We start from the raw sequence: 21,127 nt of genomic DNA on the forward strand, positions 1-21,127 counted from the left end.
ACACAATCTGTTGCTACCAAAGAATTAAGGACCACCAATATGGCTGCAAGAGTGTGAAATCCTTGCCATGTGTGTACATATGGACGGTGGTATATCAATTATGGGAGTCGTCTCATTGTTTAAAATTAGCCAGGAAGCACCAGTGAACTTGGTGACCTTTTTCTAACCTTTATGGCGTGTGAATGGCTTCTAACAGCAAAATTATCAAGCTGGAGGATGAATTAAGAAGAAGGCCAAGAGAGATTTTTAAAAAAAAACAAAGAAAAAAAACAAAGAAAAAGGTACTATAAGCATCTTGTGGAGGCTGTATTTGAAATTCATAAAAATCCATATCATTAATAAAACTCATTTCACCACAGTAAATGAGTATGAAGTGAGTATTTCAAATAAGGCACATTATACTTTGTACAGCACACTCTAGCTAAGTTTATTTTCTTAGTTTGAGGACTGTGAGACCAGCTATTAGACTCTACTTATGGTGTTTTGTCTAATAATATTGTTTCTGATGTGTATCTAAACTGACAGAAAATGAGAATGAAACTTGATTTATCTTGAACAAAAAAGTTCCTTGTTTGTAACCATTTTTGATTTCGGTCTTGTAATATTTTTTCGTGGACAGCTACACATGTACTTGGTCTGGTCTTTGGTTTATGAAGATGATAAAAAAAAAAAAATATTGTTAACAGAAAATTAGAAATGTGTTTAAGGTATAACGTTTGTGATTGATTGTAAAGTCTCAGTTTGTAAAATCGTGTAAAAAAAGAAAAGAAAAAAGAAAAAGCAATGTAAAAGTTTCATTTTTACAACAATGCCATAAGATAGAACCGCCAAAATAAATGCTGACACTTATTTTGCTGGACAGTGTTTTGAGACTTAAATGGAAACAAAAGTTATACTTTAGGATATTAGTCATTTTTTGCATATATGAATTTTTTTAGTCACTTACAAAATGTTTAAATGTGAGATATTGGTGCATGATCAGAAAACACATCGGAAGCCTTCAAATGCATTTCAGTTGTTGTATAATGTGTTTGTGGCACAGCATCTTAAATTTATATTTTTTAACTTACTCTTAAGCCGTCCACTCTCTATAGCTAGTTTAATGCAGTTTGTCAATACTTTTTAAATTTCATCTAAAACATGTTGAATTTACAGCCTTATTGTTTAACTTCTGTATTTTAGAATATTTATATAAGGACAAGGACTCAAACATTCATCAACATGATGATCAATGTATTGTGACAACTTTTGTAAAACTAATTTCACTACAGCCAAAATACACCAGGTGATTTGACTGATGAGTGGCTACTGCTGATTGGAGGCAAACTAATTGATAAATGCCTGTGCATGCTCTGATCACCACAGCTAACTCACTTTCAGCAAATCACGGGATCAGTCAGTGAAGGATGACATGACATTAATGAAAAGCCAGCAGTCCAACAAGTATACAAGTATACAACAGCCATTCAACACCATCGAAGGCAACAGACAACAAAACTCTTGTTGTAGAATTAAGGTTGAAAAGTGTATGGGTCCTTGGATTAAAAATGAACATTATCTGAACTATCCCTTTTTATTGTCCTGTAAAATTGTGCTGAAGTGAGGTCTCTGATGGACCTAAGTTAAATGCATATTTATGTTTTATTTAAATGTCTTTTTACCATGCATGCTATGTACTTGTGTGCTATTTACCAACATTAAAAGTTGATTTTCTAACATAAAAGAAGGTGACCCCTGACTGGCTGTTTTAAAGAATTTAAAATGGCGCCACTGACATAAACAAAGAGTGTAGTTCCCTGAAATGAACTGCTTTTATAAACCATAGCTTTTACTGCACTGAAACCAAGACATGCTCTATTTAATACTAAATCAACAACATGCAGACTGAACACCTGCAACAAGGCTGTTTAGCATTGAATGTCAGGGTCAAATTAAGTGGCTCTACCTCCTATGTCTGCTTTCTTTCCTTCCATGTGTGAGGACCAAAATATGGTGCGCTACATGTCTAAAAAATGAAAGCACATTCCTTGGCTTTTAAGGGCTATTTTAATGTTAAAACTGGGTTAGGGTTTGAAAATGAGGGTCCCCATACTGTAGGTTAGAATATAAAGGTCCCCATACTGTATGTAAAATAACAAATATGTATCAGAGCAAAACTTCTGGTATTTGCACTGTCTTTATGTAAGCACTGAGGTGTCATTATAAGCAGGAGCACTTGTGGGTGCATGATTGCAGATTTACAGACCCAGTGTTGGCCCATTACCTTACCCTGGGTTACTGGGTCTGGCCATGCGTGTGATTGGAGGGTAATTGGGCTGTAACATCTGTGGAAAAGTGCACTAACAATGGCTGCTTGTAGCTTCAGCAAACAGACCAGCTCATAAAACCCAACCTGCAACTAAAGCCACTAAACGACTTCGCACCCGGACAATTATTGCAACCACACAAACTCACACAAATGCAGGATGAATGTGTGCGCATTCTTTGCACACACAGATGTGAAGATGTGGATGCACAAAGACCCGCAAGCACACACATGTTTACACACACTGCCCTGTATAAAACTCCGAAATGCAAATTATGTCTCCACTGTATAAAAGGGAGTAAAGTGTCCCCAGTATTTATGTTGTCAGCAATTTGGTGGGTCAAACCTCAAAAAACAAATTTTAAGTCAAATGCTTATGTACAGAAATTAGCCAGGTATACACAGAGGAACACACACTGAAAGCCATGGGAACAACTTATTGTAACTCATTCTAAAATGAGTATTTATGGATCATACTTTTTGAACTACTATCACCTTTCCCACTGCATTTTCACTTGTTAAAACAAAGTTCAGTTGAGAAGAGAAACATCTTCACTTTTAAATAAAGAAGATTAATGGAAGGTGCTGGTACACAGAAAACAAAAGCACATAAGTAAACTAGACAAATCACAGGGATCTAAACATGCTCCATGAGGCCAATAAAGCCATTGGCCTTTTCCCAAATTGAACAATTACGGGTATATTTAATGTTTATATGTTTAACATGAACTGCAAATCATAAAGCCAAGTGATACCAAGTATTTTAAAAGGACTGTTTCTCCTGATTGTGTAGCTTACAGCCAGTGGGGACAGATAGGTGTTTGGCTGATTAGACCTCTCCACTCACTTTTACTTACTTACTTTACTTTTCCCATTTGTAAAACTTTTTGGTTCTGCTTTAATTTAAAGCATTGTGTGCACATGTCAGTATTTTCAGCTATTACTGCTACTACAGTGTAAAAATCTGAGAGCTGCAAGTTACATTTTTTTTTGGCAATCGTCCGAATAATGCAGTCTATCATGCATCATGTTTCGCTCACGTCAGACTATCCAGCTCAAACAGGTGCATCACACAGCAAAGAGTAACCCTGTTGCTGCAAATAAGGCAAGAAAACTATACTTGCAGAAAATTACTGATTGTGTAAATATGTGTCAGTGTCATCTGTTTATTTCTAACATGACAACTGCACATTGTAGAGCTCTTAAATTTTTAAATGTTATACGAAGACTGGAGGAGGGCCCGCTCCACGAGACTGGATTTTCTATGCCCCTAAAGTGAAGTGAACTTGACTACACAAAGTAGCCTCCTGGATCTGCCACCTGCATCTATTCATTCACCTCAGCCACCTCAGTGAAGTGCACAGCAACCTGGCTTTAATGTTTGTCACACTTCATCAGGCAGCGCCAGGCCTCATTTAAAACAGGTGTCTGGGGACAGGCTGCACATATTTTCTCTTTGTCTTTCTCAGAATAGTTTGCAATGTTGACATTTTTATGCATTCACCATTTTTTGGAATATTCCCAAATTATGAAAATTTTGGTTGAATAATTGATCCAGCTTTGATGTTCAAAAGGTTGATGTTCATGATTCAATCTCAGACTGTGTGTAATGCCCACATTACATAACATTCTCTCAAACTAATTTACAAAATATCTTCATTTCTATACATATTTATGGTTACCACTGAATGAATCCTTCTATTTTTGGTGACCACAGCACCTATCAGCTATTTTAAGTGCAGATAATGCATCGAAAACTACTACACCTCATCAGAACATTTTAAATGCTGTGTCAAGACTCTTTTGATCAGTGAGGAGTAAAATGCACCTTAACAAGCGGTCTCCAGGTTGCAGGCACAAACTACACAGCTACCCCATAATCCTCAACTCTGTAAAATGGTTTATATACATTCTCAAATGCATGTGTACAACCACAGACACAATTAAAAACCCACAAGCACACAAATACTTCTGACCAAGTTACACACTATCCAAGGAGAACACACCCTATGGTTCAGTTACTCCTGTTCCCTTACGAAAAAGAAGTTTATTCAAGTGTGCAATTAGTATACTTCTTTTAAACTTAAAAATTAGAAAGTATGCTTTCAGTATACTTTTTATGTACTAATCAGAGATATACTTAACAAAATTATACTTAAGTATACTTGACTTATCTTATATAAGTATACAGAAAAGTCTAAGTATATTTGGCCTATACTTACTTCCTCGGATATGCCTCTTTGTTCAGGTTGTCTCTGTGCAAAACATACCCGATCCGTGGTTGGGCTCCTGTTTGAGTAAATGTGCTTAACCCTCAGTCGCTGTATCAATGTTGCTGGTTGTTACGGAAGACGTTGTAAACAGGAAAAGGGTCTTCCTGCTTTTCCTGTGAATGTTAATCTCTAATAAACCTTTTTTAAATACACTTACTCGTCTTCGCTTCCTATTTGAGTAAACATGCATCACATAGAAGAACTATGGAACCCTTTTAAACGAAAAATGAAAAATGAAAAAATATGGGACTCAAACTCATATTCATTGAGGGAAAAGAAAGAACCATACCGTGGCAATTAGCCCACCACACCAATGACGCCACACAGGTGTATGGCGGTACAGCCTATTTCACTCCTCACAGCATACACACAGCCACCTTTTGGACACAGAGGTGGCCAGATCAACTTGTGAATGCAGTGTCTATGCACCATGTCGGTACTGTGATGGTTTAATAACACAAATACACATAACCTTTATTAAATACACTCACTCGTCTTCGCTTCCCATTTGAATAAACATGCATCACATGGAAGAACTATGGAACCCTTTTAAATGAAAAAAGAAGAAAAGATATTACAGGACTTAAACTCACACTAATTGAGGGGGGAAAAAATCTTTAGCGTGATATCCAATTCACTACGCCAAACAGATCATGCAGGTTATTAGCGGTATAGCCTATTTCACTCCTCACAGCATACACACAGCCACCTCTTGGCTGCAGAAGTGGCCAGATCAACTTGTGACCGCAATGTCTATGCACCATGTCGGTACTGTGATGGTCTAATAACACAAATAAGCAGCCGGTTGAAACATTTTCCCAAAAAATATAATCAATTTATGTTAGTGTCTGTAAGATCATGTTATAGGCCACTTTAAATCTGTAGGAATGACAACAGTAAAAACCAAAAAAATTAATGAAAGTCATAAACTAAGCAGCTAACCTTTCCTGTTCGGCTACCAGACCGTAGTTGGAGAGTGCAGGGGAGTATGTTTTCCTCCTGGGCTGAAGCCGGTGTTTCGGATTAACACGGGGCTATGTTAACTGGCGACCATGAGCCGAATGCGTCAGTGGTTGCCGTAGCCACAGCAGACGTTGAAAACAGGAAGAGAAGATGAGCCTCAACTTATGTGCTCAAGGGTAAGTATTGAATTGATCTACCATCATTTACAATAAGTACATTTGTTCTGTTGTATAAAGACTAAAATGTTGTAATGTTGGTCTTGTCCAGAGGATGCCTTTACTACATATGTAGGCGAAGACAGGACAAGACGGAGCACCTGGCCAAAGTGGTCACCTCAGCCACAGAGGCAGACCTGGTGTTTCAGGAGATGCACTGCAGTCCACTGGGCTCCCACTGTGGTGTCGAAAAAACACACCATGCCATTATCAGCCGTTATTACTGGCCTGGAATGGAGGCTGACATCCGTAAGTGGGTAAGTAAGTCGGCTCACCCAAATTTGCCTCGAGTTTTTGACATTAAGGCCTACTTAACAAAACAATCTTTCAAATTGAAGCAATAATACATTGGATTGAATTAAACAGTCAGTATCTTTTTGAAACCAAAGGCCTATGAGCCACATTTATTTGAATATTTTTTGGCTTCAGGTTGCCCAGTGTCCAGACTGCCAGGCCAAGCGGGCCAGTCTGAAGGAAAATATTCAGTACAAGCCAATAGAAGTGAGGTCACTTATGCAACTGCCTCTCACATGCAGCAAAATGTGCTTACCTACCAACTACTTCTTGTACAGATGTCTAATTATCCTATGCTGTTTTCAGGTTTCAGAGCCATTTGAACTTGTGTGGATGGATCTGATGAGGCTGACTGTCACAGAGGATGGTAATCAATACATTTGTGTAATGGTTGATTATTTCACAACCCTCTGAAGAGTAAGTCTGCAGTGGAGGCGACCAAGTGTATTCTTGATTTTGTATACAAATTTGGTGCACCTCAGACCAGGGCACAGAGTTCAAAACACAGGTAAAAATATGAGAAACATTTATATCTCACTCAGGTATACAGCAAATGCTGAATTATTTACAAAATTGCATTTAAGGTGAATCTCAGACTGTGTGAATCCCTGGGGATTCAGCAGAGCTTCTGTGCCCCTTATCACCCGCAAACAAATGGATTGGTGGAGAAACTCAGTGGCACCATCCAGAGGTAGGATGCATATTGTGATACTGGCAGGTAATCATACACCCATGACATGAATGGTATAGACTGAATTGGTGACATAAAATGGCTGCTGTTTTGTTGACTAATATGCACAATTGTCAGGTCCCTCAACAAGCTGGCCCATAAGCGGCCGAAAACATGGGACCGTTACCTACAGGCCACAATGTTTGGCCTGCGCTTGAAGAAACACCTGACGACCATGTACAGCCCGTACTTTTTAATGTTTGGCAGGGAGGCCAGGTATCCATCAGAGGTACCACAGGAGTATGGAGGTAAGTGTGTAATAGTTTTATATATTTTTTTTATATTCCTTCTTTTCCCGCAATGAATGTGAGTTCGAGTCCCGTATTATTTTTTCTTTTTTCATTTTTCGTTTAAAAGGGTTCCATAGTTCTTCTATGTGATGCATGTTTACTCAAATAGGAAGCGAAGACGAGTAAGTGTATTCAATAAAGGTTTATTAGAAATTAACATTCACAGGAAGAGCAACTCTCCCTTTTCCTGTTTACAACGTCTTCCGTAACAACCAGCAACGTTGATACAGCGACTGAGGGTTAGTCACGTTTACTCAAACAGGAGCCCAACCACGGATCGGGTATGTTTTGCACAGAGACAACCTGAACAAAGAGGCATATCCGAGGACAGCTACATCTTCTCTTCCCGTTTTCAACATCTGCTGTGGCTATGGCAACCACTGACGCATTCGGCTCATGGTCGCCAATTAACATAGCCCCGTGTTAATCCGAAACACCGGCTTCAGCCCAGGAGGAAAACGTACTCCCCTGCGCTCTCCAACTACGGTCTGGTAGCCGAACAGGAAAGGTTAGCTGCTTAGTTTATGACTTTAATTTAAACTACTTCCAAGAAATAATGGACCTTATCAGCCAACCCGAAGCTTACGTATGAAAGCCGCTTATGTCTGCAGATACAGTATAGTCATGTCATTACAGTATCTGGATGCAAAACCGACAAGATAACATGACCTCTATTAATCCTAGACCAGTAACTTGTAATAGCAGCTCAAAAGTCAAAAGAAGAGGAAAAGATTGATTGATTAATTGATAAATAAAATCTAAATAAATAAATGTATACATGATATACACCTCTCACTGATAGATATGACCATGGTTGGATAATTGCAAAGGACAAGTAAGCACATATTTGTAATATAAAGATAAGATGCTGTGTAGCATTAATCAAAAAATATAGCCTGTAAATATGGTAATTGCACAGAGATTGGAATTCCACAGGACTTGCGCACCTGTTCAACACACTATGTTTATGCTGCGATTCTTAGTTGTAACTACTGTTATTATTTCCATGTTGTCTTCAGATGAGCACTAAACCAAAATGGGAGAGGGGGAGTGGACGGTGAGACTGAGAACATTCACCAGCTCTGGTAGAGGGTTCATGGCCTCTAGTTGTGGATTTCACACTGTTAAGGTGAGCTTTAGAAAAAATACATCTTAGATGTCTGTTTACATTGCTGTTATGCTGTTGCTGTTACAGCACATGTCATAATGCTGTTGTTTTAGCAGCCTGCCACTCAGTCTCCTGCTGATGTCCAGCCTGTGGTCTCAGTCTCAGCCCTTGATGCGACTGATAATGCAGCCAGCAGTCTTGCCTGCGCCCCCTCCAAGTTTAGCTATGGTGAATATTGTCGCAGTAATTAATGTCTTGTATGAACTGTTTGTATGCGTTGCATCATAAAATTAAGTCATCGTTATTGTCTCTCCTTCCAGTTCACTAAATCACGATTTGGTGGAGCACAGTCGGCCTCAGTAAATCTGAATTTAGTGGCTAGAAGGACTCCCAGCCCTTCTCCTTCTCCTCCATTCCCTGTGAAGACCCCAAGCCCAACTTCATCCTCTGTGAGGACCTCCTCTATGGCCTCCGTGAGGACCCCCAGCCCCGCTCCATCCTTTGTGATTGTGACTTGAGTTGTCATTGTTATGTTATATTTTGGCATCCAGTACAATATTAGTTTGAAAATTTGGATTTATAAAGAAAACAAATGTTCTTAATCCTGAGTATGTCTTGTGAATTTTTATATGTTTAGTCCACTGGTAGTGTACATATGAGTTCAAGTCCACTTAAAGTACAATTAAAAAAGGTATATTTCAATCAAACACTAGTAGTTTACTGACAGTATATTTAAGTGTACTTTCATAAACTAAATAGTGGACTAGTATTATATGACTAGTAAACTAACAGTATAATTTATATATATATATATATATATATATATATATATATATATATATATATATATATATATGTTCACTTATAGTATAGTTGCAGCACAAAATAATACTTAAATGTAAACTAGTTGTTTACTCAAAGTTTACTGCTCTTACACTTAAAGTATACTTGAAAGTAGACTTTTATAAACTAAAAAGTGGGCCAATTTAGTCCTAAGAAGTATTGAAATAGTACACTTATAAATAAACTATTAGTACATTGATATTGGTATACTTACTAGATAAAGTATACTTGGGAAATATACTTGAACTTTACTTAATAAAATAAACTTGAAGTATACTTCTTTTTTGTAAGGGTTATGTTGTGTCTCCTTCTGTTATGTGCACTCGGTACAAACTTTAAACTGGATGTGGATGATAAAACACTTATACACAAACCCAAGACCACAGGGCAGTGTAAATCCACTAAAGGCTTCAGAGGCTGATTAGAGACAGATTTCAGTTAAGAGGAGGATTTCCTGTCCTCAATCCTCAGATTCCTATCAGGATATTTTTAGTTTCCCTCTTGGTTTTTACGGTTATTAGTCATCACCACTTCAATTGTCTGAAAAGCAAAAAACAAAAACAAAAAAAACACAATCCCTGATGTTTAGGGGAATATGTTAGGTATTGGGAGTCGAGGATTTGTGCAAAGTAAAAAGCTATGGTTGATTTGATGATGGATAATAAATGGGTGCATTTTTCCCCCCATTATTGAATTTTGATAAATTCAAACAAGACACCTTTTTAAAATCTGAATAAACATGGCAATAGCAAACACACAGCTGAATTACTCAGTGGGTATCAGAGATATTCCGTTTTCAGAGTCGTTCTTGACGTATCACAGCTGGACAGCAAACCCATTATTTCTGCATACTATAAGAATGTGTCATTATGTGTAACAAGCCATATCTTTGTTATGGTTAAAAGTATTTTCTGTGTTTTAAGATTTTGGTATGAGACTGAAAACATTAAATTCTTGGCTTCTGTCAAATTTTAGTCTTTTACATAATGTATCATGACACCATGATGGATCAGCCAAATGACTTATTGCTGCTGTACTTTCTTTGGGATTTGATGTAGTGGGGAGCATTTAGAGTTCATGAGGTTAAAGAGGTTCATGACATTGAGTACAAGAATGATTCACAGCTCCTTTGATTTTTATTATTAATGCTTTTAACCAGGTCTTCCTCAGCCTACTACTACTAAAACTACTATTTGCCTAAGAAAGACCTGTGGTTGGTCAAAACATCAATTATAAAATCAAGGGTGGCTTGGTGTATAGGGATGGGAAGAGGTACGTTTTAACACAGATCACAATTAAAAACAATCAGGATACATTGATCTTGGTAAATTTCCATATTTGGGATGACCATAAACTTGAATCGGAAATGTGGAAATGACACAAAGAACTTTCCTTTATTTATGCAGGGGGACCTGATTATGACCACCTTATTTAAGATTGTTTCTTAGATGTGTCAAAGATGTGTGTCCTCAGTGATGCAATAAATACTTAACAAAATGTATTGTCAAGTGATACATAAAGCATATGATGATAATCAGGATTAAAATGGTAAATCACATTTATTTTGGCTAGGATAACTGTGACATTTAGTTTTCATATCATCCTGTGTGTGTGTACGTGCACGCATACATGTTGTTCTTACCTTTTGGGGACCATTTCTGGTATAAACACTGATCATGTCAGCACTAATGGTCCTTATGGGGACCAAAGACCAGTTCTAATGCAGCAAAACATGATTTCTGATGTCATGGTTAAGTTTAGGGGTAAGGTACGAATTAATGTTAAGGTTAGGGTTAGGCCTTACAAATTAATGGAAGTCAATGTAAAGTCTGAACAAAGACAGCAGTTTAAGCACTAATCCCATAGACTGTGTGCACAGCCACAAAACCTACATATGTTAATATGATGAATAACAGCATCCAGCTTGTGTTCGTCTCTAGACTAAAGATTACTAACACACTTTGATTACTTCATATACTTACTTTGAGGTATTTATTGCTTGTATGGAAGGAAGCCAAATTATTGTTTGTGCTATTACATTAAGTCGTGGAGTTTGTTTGTAATTGCATATATACATTACAGACTTGTTTGGACTTTAAAGATCAGGGTCGGGGCTATACATCCAGGTTAAGGATTATAGTGTGTCATTTAAAACTTTCCGTGGTAATGCACATTCCTCTTGTGGCTGTCTAAACCATAAGAAGCCATAAGGGAAACACACTTGAACTGTTTACAGTGCAGTCACATGTAAACACAGCCAAAGATCTATCAGGATAATTCTGATTTGTGGATTTAATGTTATTACTGTAAATGAGTCTATTTGGATACATTTAACAGACATAATGGCCCAAACTGAATGTTTTTAAATTACTTTAATGATGCCGTATCCATTGGTTAGCAGTTCGCAGGACTTTTGCCAACAAAAAGCCTGATAAGAGGTGATGAATTATTTATAGAAAAATAGTTGACAGCAACACACAACACATTAAATACAGTGTATATATTATGATGCATAATATCCAATGAAAAAGACTGTTGCTGAAAGCTGGATGTTTGCAAGTATATATATATATATATATATATATATATATATATATATATATATATATATATATATATATATATATATATATTAGTTCAGCAGTGGTTCACCTTTCTCCATACGCCTCCACTGTTTCCTTTGCTGAGACAAAAAATATGTTGCGTTCCTGTCTCTGGTGCGAGTTGGAGTTTAACACTCATGCAGTCGTTGTCCTGTGTCCCAGTGTCAGTTTAAATGTATTCAGATACGTTTTACATTCAAAGCTGTGGGACAAAGCAGCTTTATAACCTCTTATTTAGTTTTATTACAGCACCTCACAGCAGCGTTATTGCCTCAGAGGCAGTTTTCCCAGTTGGTCTGTTGGCCTCTGTTGGTCTCCTTCTATTTCTGGTTGACTACAAAGCTTCCTCTTGTCCTGCTTTTCTTGTTCTGGTTGTGATTGTACCCATTGGAGCAGTCTGTTGAACTCATTGATCCTGATTAGAGGCATGAGGTTTTCTTTTTATGTCCATGTGCTGGAAAGGATCACTCACACTGAATAACTGCAGATCCTGCCCTGCTCGATAGTATTGTAACCTACTGAATGACATGCTGATGTTTATTATGCCATAGTTTCACTGCGCCAAGAGTTTTATGTTCAGTTAAAGAAAATGAACGTTTAATGCAGTGACCGAGTTTCCTGAATGTCAGTGAACATGTTTGATGGTAGCCAGTGTTATGTGAGACTTTAGAGGCTGTGAAGCCTGAAAGTCTCCTCTGGTTCCTATGACAGTGACTAAGATAACATGCCTGTGGTTGGAGGAGAGTTAGAGAAGTTGGTTGTTCCTGTAGGAGACAAGCATGTGTCAGCCAACGAGTGAGGGAGCCCACGCCAACAGCTCGTACAGAAGTGATACTGTAATGATATCCAGGCAGGTTTGTTGTTTGGGCTACATCACACAGTAGCCTGTGTTTGGTTGAAGTAATACAGAGCAGCAAAACTGGCTAACATGTAGTAGCTTCATTATTGAGGGATGCTACAGTATTATAACTTCTGCAACATGTGCTTAATTATTTCTTGTACTCTTTCAACTCACCTGCTTGCGAGATGGCAGTTATGGTTTTGTTTCACCTATTATCTTTGTCTCTCTCATCTGGTCTCTTTTTATAGACCGTTACAAGAAGAGGCTAAAACACAAAATGCCTTTTTTTCCCCATTTGAATGCATGGTGACGCATGATGAAAAAAAAAGGTTCTTGTAAGTTATGTTTGTCTCGTTAACCCATGACTGGGAAACCGACTCGTAATTTATTTATTTATTTAGTTCTTTTTTTTTTTTACCCCCAACCTTTCTTGTGGTCACAATCTGTGACCAAGCATGACAGTAACTGCTCACTGCTGTGGTTGTGTGCTTTGAGCTAGGGTACTTAGGTGCTGAATGAGAGTTTATCATGCATGCCATCTCAGCAGTTAACTCGCTCTTTGGCTGAGATCAAAACGCCCCCCACCCAAGAGTGAAACAAATTTTGTCACTTTACACACAAAAAGAATAAATGCAGTGAATAATAAAAAAAAAGGTGCAGCATTTATTTTATCATTTGATCTTTTTTACTGTAAATATCTGGACAAGAATATGTTCCTCTTTCAGTTGCAAAGACAACTAAAAGTAAAAGAAATAGAAGTAGTGAATGCTGTATGGAAAAATGACCACAAAGTTGTTTACCAGCAGGATTTTACCAAAGACAAAATCTTTGTCTGAACCTCAAATCGTTTTCATCACGGTTGGTAGACAATGTGCTCCAAATCTTCTAAAAACTAGCACTACAAATACCACTATGAGAGTGCAATGGGTAAGATGACTAATAGCACAATGTGATGATGATTTAATTTAATCTCCAGTGTGAGAAAGGAGCAGCATAGAGAAAACTGAACTGGTGGATGATGGAAAAGTGAGAGGGGGGCATTGGTTCAGGAGATATACTGAGACCTGAGAATTATTCTCTTTGCCACTAACATCCCAAACATAAGAGTCTGCTGTACAGCATGTGGCAGTGTAAGAGAGGCTTCGGAACAACCAAACAAGGCAATCAAATGCATCAGGCTCACAAATCATACATCCCCTGCCTCCACAGCACCTCAGGGAACTCCACACCAAGATCTGCCTCCCCGGCGGATTTGATAAGTACTCAGATGAAACAAGAGTCGTGTATGAAAAGAATAAAACTCATTTTGAGACAAGGTGTTTTGAATCTGGTTGTTGCCTCATTAAAAGCATAATAAGAGTGTTCCTTGGGTAAACTTTCAAAAAAAAATTCAATTATTCTTTACAAAATATCTGACTTGTAAATAAGGGAGTAGGTTTCTTTCAGCTGCATAAAAGATGAAAAAGTGATCACTTATGTTCAAGTCTGCAAATGCTTTCAAACCTTTATCAGCATCATTCGAGCTGTCATTCAGAAAATAGCTAAATTAGTAGCCTAATTGCTGGATGTACTTATACTTGAGTTTGAGCGTATCTGAAGGACAGTGGATGATGCTTTCACCATGTCAGACAGAATTCATGACGGCATAGCTAAACAAACATTCAGCTGATTAATGGTTACTAACAACTATTAACCCATGTTTGTATGATTTAATTAATTAACTGTGTGGGCTCCTGCTAGCATAACATACCTGAGGTAGATGTGGAAACGGGAAAGGAACTACAAGCTATGCTGTCAAACCATGCATTTCTGTCATGTCTGTATATGATGTACTTTCACTAGATGTTTTGAAAGATTGCTTGTAAAACGCCCTCATATGCAAAAGACTTGTTGCACTTTTGGCAATGAGTATTGTCTACATGGATTCTTGTGAAGTATAACCACAGTTTTGAACGTTTGGCTCTCTCCGTCATTGCCACTAGGAGCAGGTGTCTGTGTCTCTGTGTGTGCGGGCGTGTGTGAGGTGACGGACAGGCAGTGAGAGCCCGCCACAGTACATACAGAATCAGAAGCTGTCAGTGTGCCAGTGTGAGGTGTTAATTCATCACCTGTGCAAACCAGGATGGTTATTACATTCTCATTTATTCAACGAACATATTTTCATTTACTATTTGGCAGGGGACACAGGTGGATTCACTCACTGTTCATCTTAATCTTCCATCTAATATCTAATAGAACATTATTATTTGTTAAACAAGCAGTGATATCTTCAGTGATGATACTTGATCTCAAGATTCAGAGGTTTTGGCTCAGGAGAAGGATTGTGGCTGGATCACAGTTCCAAGAATCACAAGTTTTGCGAATACTGTAAAAACATGAGAATTTTCTTATCTATACTGCTGCGGGCTCTTGACATTAGTGTGCCTTTTCTAAAAATAAATAGAGAATTGATAAATACCTAAGCCCTGTTCCACTGAAGTTCATTACAGTAGGACAAAAGGGAAATTTACACTTAATATTGAAATGCTGGGAAAGTGTATAATCATGTTGAAGTTTAATTTCTCCATCATTAACACAGGAGCTGGAGGTCTTCTTCATCCAAGAAAAAAGGCGTCAAAAGCAATTCTTCTTCTTCCGCCTCTTCTTTTTTGCCCCAGTGTCTTCTGAAAATCAAAGAACATTAAATACCCCAGCTGTACTCCACAATGTATAACAATTCAGACACAAGTGAAGGTGATGTTCCTTACTACATGAGGCCTCAGATATCGAATACTTCGGGTTACTTTGAGTGCTGCTCACTGAGGACTGTGACCTCTTGCTCAGCCCAGACTAAAAACTAAACACACACACAAAAAAGTTATTCCTGTTATTGTAATTCTTTGCACTGGGAGACCATGTACCACGTCTGGTTGACAAAATAATCTGGCAGCATGAGTAGAGGAGGCCAGGGCTTTTAACCTGGCGCTGATTACCTCAATCTGCCGCAGGTGTGTGTGATCAGCCATAGCTCAGGCCACCAGAAAGCCACGCCCACCAACCCCACAGCACGTCTGAAACACATCAGCACAGAACAACCACCCCAAAAAACACAGAAATAGTCCAAATGTAACACCGAAAACCAATAAATATAAACAGGCAAAATCACAGAAAAAGAAAGAGAAATAAAAGTAATGCAAAAATAGAAATGAATAATAATAAATAAAGAATAAAAAATCAATAAAGTACGCTAAGAACGATAAGGAGACAACATCAGACTTTAGGGTGTTTGAATGCTATCATTAGCTCAATATTACAGCTGAGGCTGATGGGAATGCCTTTACCTTTGATATAATGTATTTACAGCGTTCGATTAGTATTTTGTCCAGACACACAGAGCAGTATGACATCACCTATATGCAACAAACAAAGTCATTTCAAGCTGTAACTTGGAAATGAAAACATTTTGCCAAGTTTCCTTAGTGTCTCTTTGGTGTTCAGGACAAATTTCAACCCAAACCAGTGAAAAATGAGCGATTGGTGATGTTTTGAATACACAAACAAAGAATCACAAAAATGCTGAAATTCAGCTCAGAGGGCCAAACTCCAAAAATTCATAACAGATGTTTGTTTTCAAAAAGTATTTGAAAACAAATGTTTTGTGTGTGTGTGTGTGTGTGAAAAGAATCAAAGATTTATTTTTTTTTGGCCAATAGAATCAAAGCCAAAAGAATCAAAGACAAATAGAACCTATAGAAGTCTGTATCAGGTCTTCAACATTTCTTCAGTCCAACTCTTCTTCAACCACTGACCCAGCCGTGAAAACAAGGGAAAGAAAAGCACTAAAAGCACTTTTGCACTAAAAGACATTACGGTGCCTGACAATGCAGGCAGGTGAGAGTGATGACCGGGCAAAGAACCGGGAAAGATTCAATGAACTGTTCAAGAAATACACTGAGCCAGAGAAGAAAAAGAAGAAGAAAAAGGCTGAAACACAGGAGACGATTATACTTCAGGATCTAAAGAAAAATCTTGAGAAGGACACGGAAGATGACGAGACCATCCTCCAGAACACATATAACCCCGAAGAGGGCAGCCCTCGCTACACCAAAAATAAACGAAGAGAGAGGGAAACAGTGGAAAAGGTTAATGCCAACGACAGTAAAAATCAAGAGGAGATTCAGACTCCAAAAGGCAAGAAGAAGAGTAAGAGGGAGCTTCCTTCTCCCTCTCCACCTAAGGACATCTCGAGTAACATCCAGGGGGATGTGGATACTTCCAAGTCTGAGATCGCTTTGCAGCCAGATAATGTAGGTGGTGGAAAGGAACCAAAGCAAAAAAGCAAAGGAGCTACAGAGGCCAAGGCAGAGAGTCAAGTGGAGGACGCAGAGGACAAGCTGCTGCATGATTACCAGCAGCAGATTGCACAGGAGGAGAAGAGGACCTTAAAGAAGACAAAGGCGAAGACCGAGGAAGAGTCTGTTGTCTCCCAAAAAATGACACTAAATAATAAAGGTGGGAAGAAGAAAAAGAAAAAGCTGAAATCTGTAAACACAGAGTCAGAAATAGGGGATCATGATGAAGATGCTGACCAGGATGCTGATGTGGAAAACGAAACAGAATCCAAGGGAAAGAAGAAAAAGATGAAGAAAAAACATGTTGTCGAAGAAAAGAGTGAAACTGATGTAGAAGCTCCACAGAAGCCAACATTTGATGACAGCCTTGTGCTGGGAGTGTACGTCCACGGAACAGATCCCCTCAAGAACAACCTCATCTCACACCCCATGGTGAAGATCCATGTTGTGGATGAAATTACTGGACAGTATGTAAAGAAAGAAGACTGCCATCGGCCTGTCTCCTCGTTTTATGAGAACGAGAACGTGGACCACATTCTTCCCATCATGACTCAACCTTTTGACTTCAAGAAGAACAAATCGATCATTCCCGAGTGGCAGGAACAGATCATCTTCAATGAACGCTTTGGTTATTTTGTTGAACAAAATGATGAAAGCCCCAGAGTTCTGCTCTTCTTTGAAATCCTGGACTTCATGACCATGGAAGAAGCAAAAGTTGATGTTGACAAGCATGAGCGAGGATTCAGGAAGATTGCATGGGCATTCCTCAAGGTTGTTGGCGCCAATAGTGTGCTGAATATCGACAAGAAAGTTCGCCTCCAGCTCTTCTGCCCTCCACCTTGGACAAAAAGACAACCTAAAACAATTGAGGTGGTCGAGTGGTGGAGGAAGTTCCCCCGAAACAAATACGCATCCACCCTTGATGTCACGGTGAAAGGAATTAAACTCCCTGAGCACGTGGACCCCAGTATTCGGTCCATGATGGCTTTACAGGAGGAGAGGGGGAGCATCTCCTACAGTGAACTGCAGAACGAAGTCACCAAGAGAAGCCTGACACAGCCGCTAGACAGCAAGCCGCCAGTCTTGAGATGGAGCAGGCTGCCTGGACAGGCCTGTCAGATTCCAAACAAGCTCATGCTGTCACTCCGCGGTGGACAGATGGGCTGCTTCACAGTGCTCTTCTCTCATGCTGGGACATTACTGGCTGCTGCTTGTGCTGACAGAGACACTTTCCCTGTTGTAGTGTATGAGATTCCCTCTGGCAAAGCTCTGGCTGCCTTTCGTGGCCATCTGAAAATAGTCTACAATCTCTGCTGGTCCAGAGATGATCGGAGCCTTTTGTCTGCCTCTTCTGATGGAACTGTCAGAGAGTGGAATGTGGAGGGGCTTCTCACAACAGCCCAGAAGGTGCTTCCTCATCCGTCCTTTGTGTACTGTGCTCAGTACCACCCCACAGCCCAGAACCTGGTGGTGAGTGGGGGCTATGATTCAGTGATACGAGTGTGGAGGCTTGATGTCGATGATGTGAATGGCCAGCTGCTGCAGGAGTTCGAGGGTCACAACAGTTTCATCAACACAATTTGTTTTGACTCTGAAGGTGGAAGAATGTTCTCCGCAGACGACACAGGCCTCATCATCGTGTGGAAAACTAAAACTAATGACAGCAGGCAGCGTCAGCCCTGGTGCATAGAGAAGAAAATCGAGGAGAGTGACCTCAGAGGTATCTCCATCAACATGCTGCAACTCCATCCGAATGGGCGGTGCCTGCTCATCCATCCCAAGGGCAGCGTCCTGAGGATGATGGACTTGAGGCTGATGGTTGTGAAGAAGTACAATGGAGCCATAAACTACAGAGAGTGCATTTACAGCACTTTTACACCATGTGGGAACTTCCTCTTCTCTGGCAGCGAGGACGGGATGGCATATGTCTGGAACACATACACAGGTGACCAAGTTGCAGTCTACTCGGAGCTCTGTCATCGCACCGCTCTCCACAGCGTGGCATTCCACCCCCACGAAAACATGGTAGCTTTCTGCGCCTATGGTCAGAGCCAGCCCGTCCACGTGTACCTGTACGACCGCAAAGTCTCCCAGCTGGAGGTACACAATGTAAAAGCAGTGTCGACTGTCAGCAGAGCAGCTTCTGTGGACATCAAAACCATCAGACACACACCTGACCCCCCCGCGTTACAGGACACATCTGGTGCTTCAGCCCTGGATCAGTTCGCCCAAGCAACAAGACTTTCACTGAAAATGCAGTATGTGAAGGAGCAGCTGGACTCCGCACTTGAACCACATCCAAGGTTTCAACGTCTGGATACATGAATGAGCAGGACAAAATGGGGATTACTCACACAGGGATGAGTCTGACATTAGATTCTGGCACAACGGGATTTAACACTGTTATCTCCTCCGACTCTCCTGTTGCCGCACTCCAAGCTGCAGCTGTCTGGTTCTCTGGTGGAGCAGCTTATCCCCCAGGCGGCTCTTAGCACCCAAAACCACGGGTTCAGTCCAGTCGGTCAACGTCTGAGAGGAGCTTCATCTTACAAGCAGTTGACTCTTCCTGACTCCCTTCCCTTAGGCCTCCGCGTGGAAACAGACTCTCCTCCTGTTCAACAAGTCGTTGTCTTGCTCTTTAACTACAAAAGCTAATCGAGCGGATGAACTGACCGTACGCCGCGGTGATGTCATCCAAGTGCTGTACAAAGACAATGAGTCGTGGTGGTTCGGGCGTCTGGCCAATGGGCAGCAGGGATATTTTCTGGCTTCTCATGTCGCAGATCAGATAGATTTCAATGAAGAGGCGAGTCAGTCTAACACAGCCTTGTCTGAGGGGACTGTGGAGAGGTCACACCAACCAGGAGCGAGAAGGAAAAAGAAAGTGAAAAAGTCGGGAGGGGCTTCATTTTCAGATGACTCAGAGTCGGCCGGGAGAAATGTACAACAGGGGAAAGAAACAACCAGACAGCTCGAGCGGCTGAGAAAGTACAGCGATGATGTTACTCTCAGCAACGCAAAGATAGCTACTCAGGTGAGAGATAACACCAGGCAGAAAAAGAAAAAGATTATGAAGAGCTCCAAGTTGCCCATTTAATCAATGAGGAGAAGTTTCAAAGTGACCTCCAGGTGGAGAAGGACAAGAACAAGCTTCTTCAAAAAGATCTGGATCAGATCAGTGTCTCCCACAATGAGCTCAGACTCAGGTATGAAACTGATGCCATTAAAGTCAGACAGCAGGTTGACACCCTTCAGGATGATCTTGTGAAGGAAATGCAGCAGAAGACAACTGTTGAAAAACAGTATGCAGAGCTGCAAATGGCACATAAACTCAGCCAGGACAAGTTTACAGCTGAGCTCCAGGTGGAGGAGCAGAAGAACAAGCTTCTCCATGAAGAACTGGACAAGATCAGTGCTTCACAACAAGAGATCAGCCAAAGGTATAGAGCTGATGTCAACACTGTCAGACAGCAGGCTGAGACCCTTCAACATGAGCTTCAGAAGGAAGTCCAGCAAAGAAAACTCCTTCAACAAGAACATGAGGAGCTGAAAAAGGCACAAACATCCAGCCATGAGAAGTTCACTGCTGAGCTCCAGGTGGAGAAGCAGAAGAACAACCTAGTCCAAGACAAACTGGACAGGATCAGTGATATCAGCCAAAGGTATGAAACTGAAGTCATAACTCTGAGACAGCAGGCTGATACTCTGCAGTGGGAGCTTGAGAAGGAAGTCAAGTCTCACGTAGACACAGTGTCGAAAGGCTTGCATATGATTACCAACTTGAGGGCTGAGCAGGATGACCAAGGAAATCAATAATCGCCAGCAAAACACATTGGAGAAGGAGGGACGTTATGAGAGACATCTGGAGGAGCTGAAAACTCAGCTTAATGTTCAGATCTCTCTCAACCTTGAGCTCTCCACAAAACTTAAGGCCTTGAAAGAAGCTGAAGTCCCTGAGGGGAGGCCTTGTGAGCAGCAGGAATCCATCCCTACTGCACCGGCCCCTTAACTTCTTGACATGACTCAAGTCTCTGAGGAGAATCTCCCAGGCAAACCAAAAAAGACTGTCAGTAAAAAGAGCCCGTCACTTTCTGGGATTGAGGAAACCAAAGAAGTGGAAGAAATAAGATGGCTTCAACAACTCAAGCTGTCACATTCACCATCATACATCACAACATACATACATACATACATACATACGTACATACAAGGACCTCTCTACTGCGGACAGCCAGTAGATACCATATGTCATCTGTGGTCGGGCATGGGGGGGCAGTGTATCACGGTTACCTCCCACAGCAGCACACATATATCTTGCAGACATAGTACGG

The 21,127-nt window shown here is 40.2% G+C and overlaps 1 pseudogene; it reads left to right on the forward strand.

Moving 5' to 3' along the window:
* Nucleotides 1-16,325: 16,325 nt before the first annotated feature.
* LOC140999691 (jouberin pseudogene) lies at nt 16,326-20,612 on the forward strand (annotated as a pseudogene).
* The last annotated feature ends 515 nt before the right edge of the window (nt 20,613-21,127 follow it).

The sequence above is a fragment of the Pagrus major genome, chromosome 7 (genome assembly GCF_040436345.1).
Source record: "Pagrus major chromosome 7, Pma_NU_1.0".
NCBI lineage: Eukaryota > Metazoa > Chordata > Actinopteri > Spariformes > Sparidae > Pagrus > Pagrus major.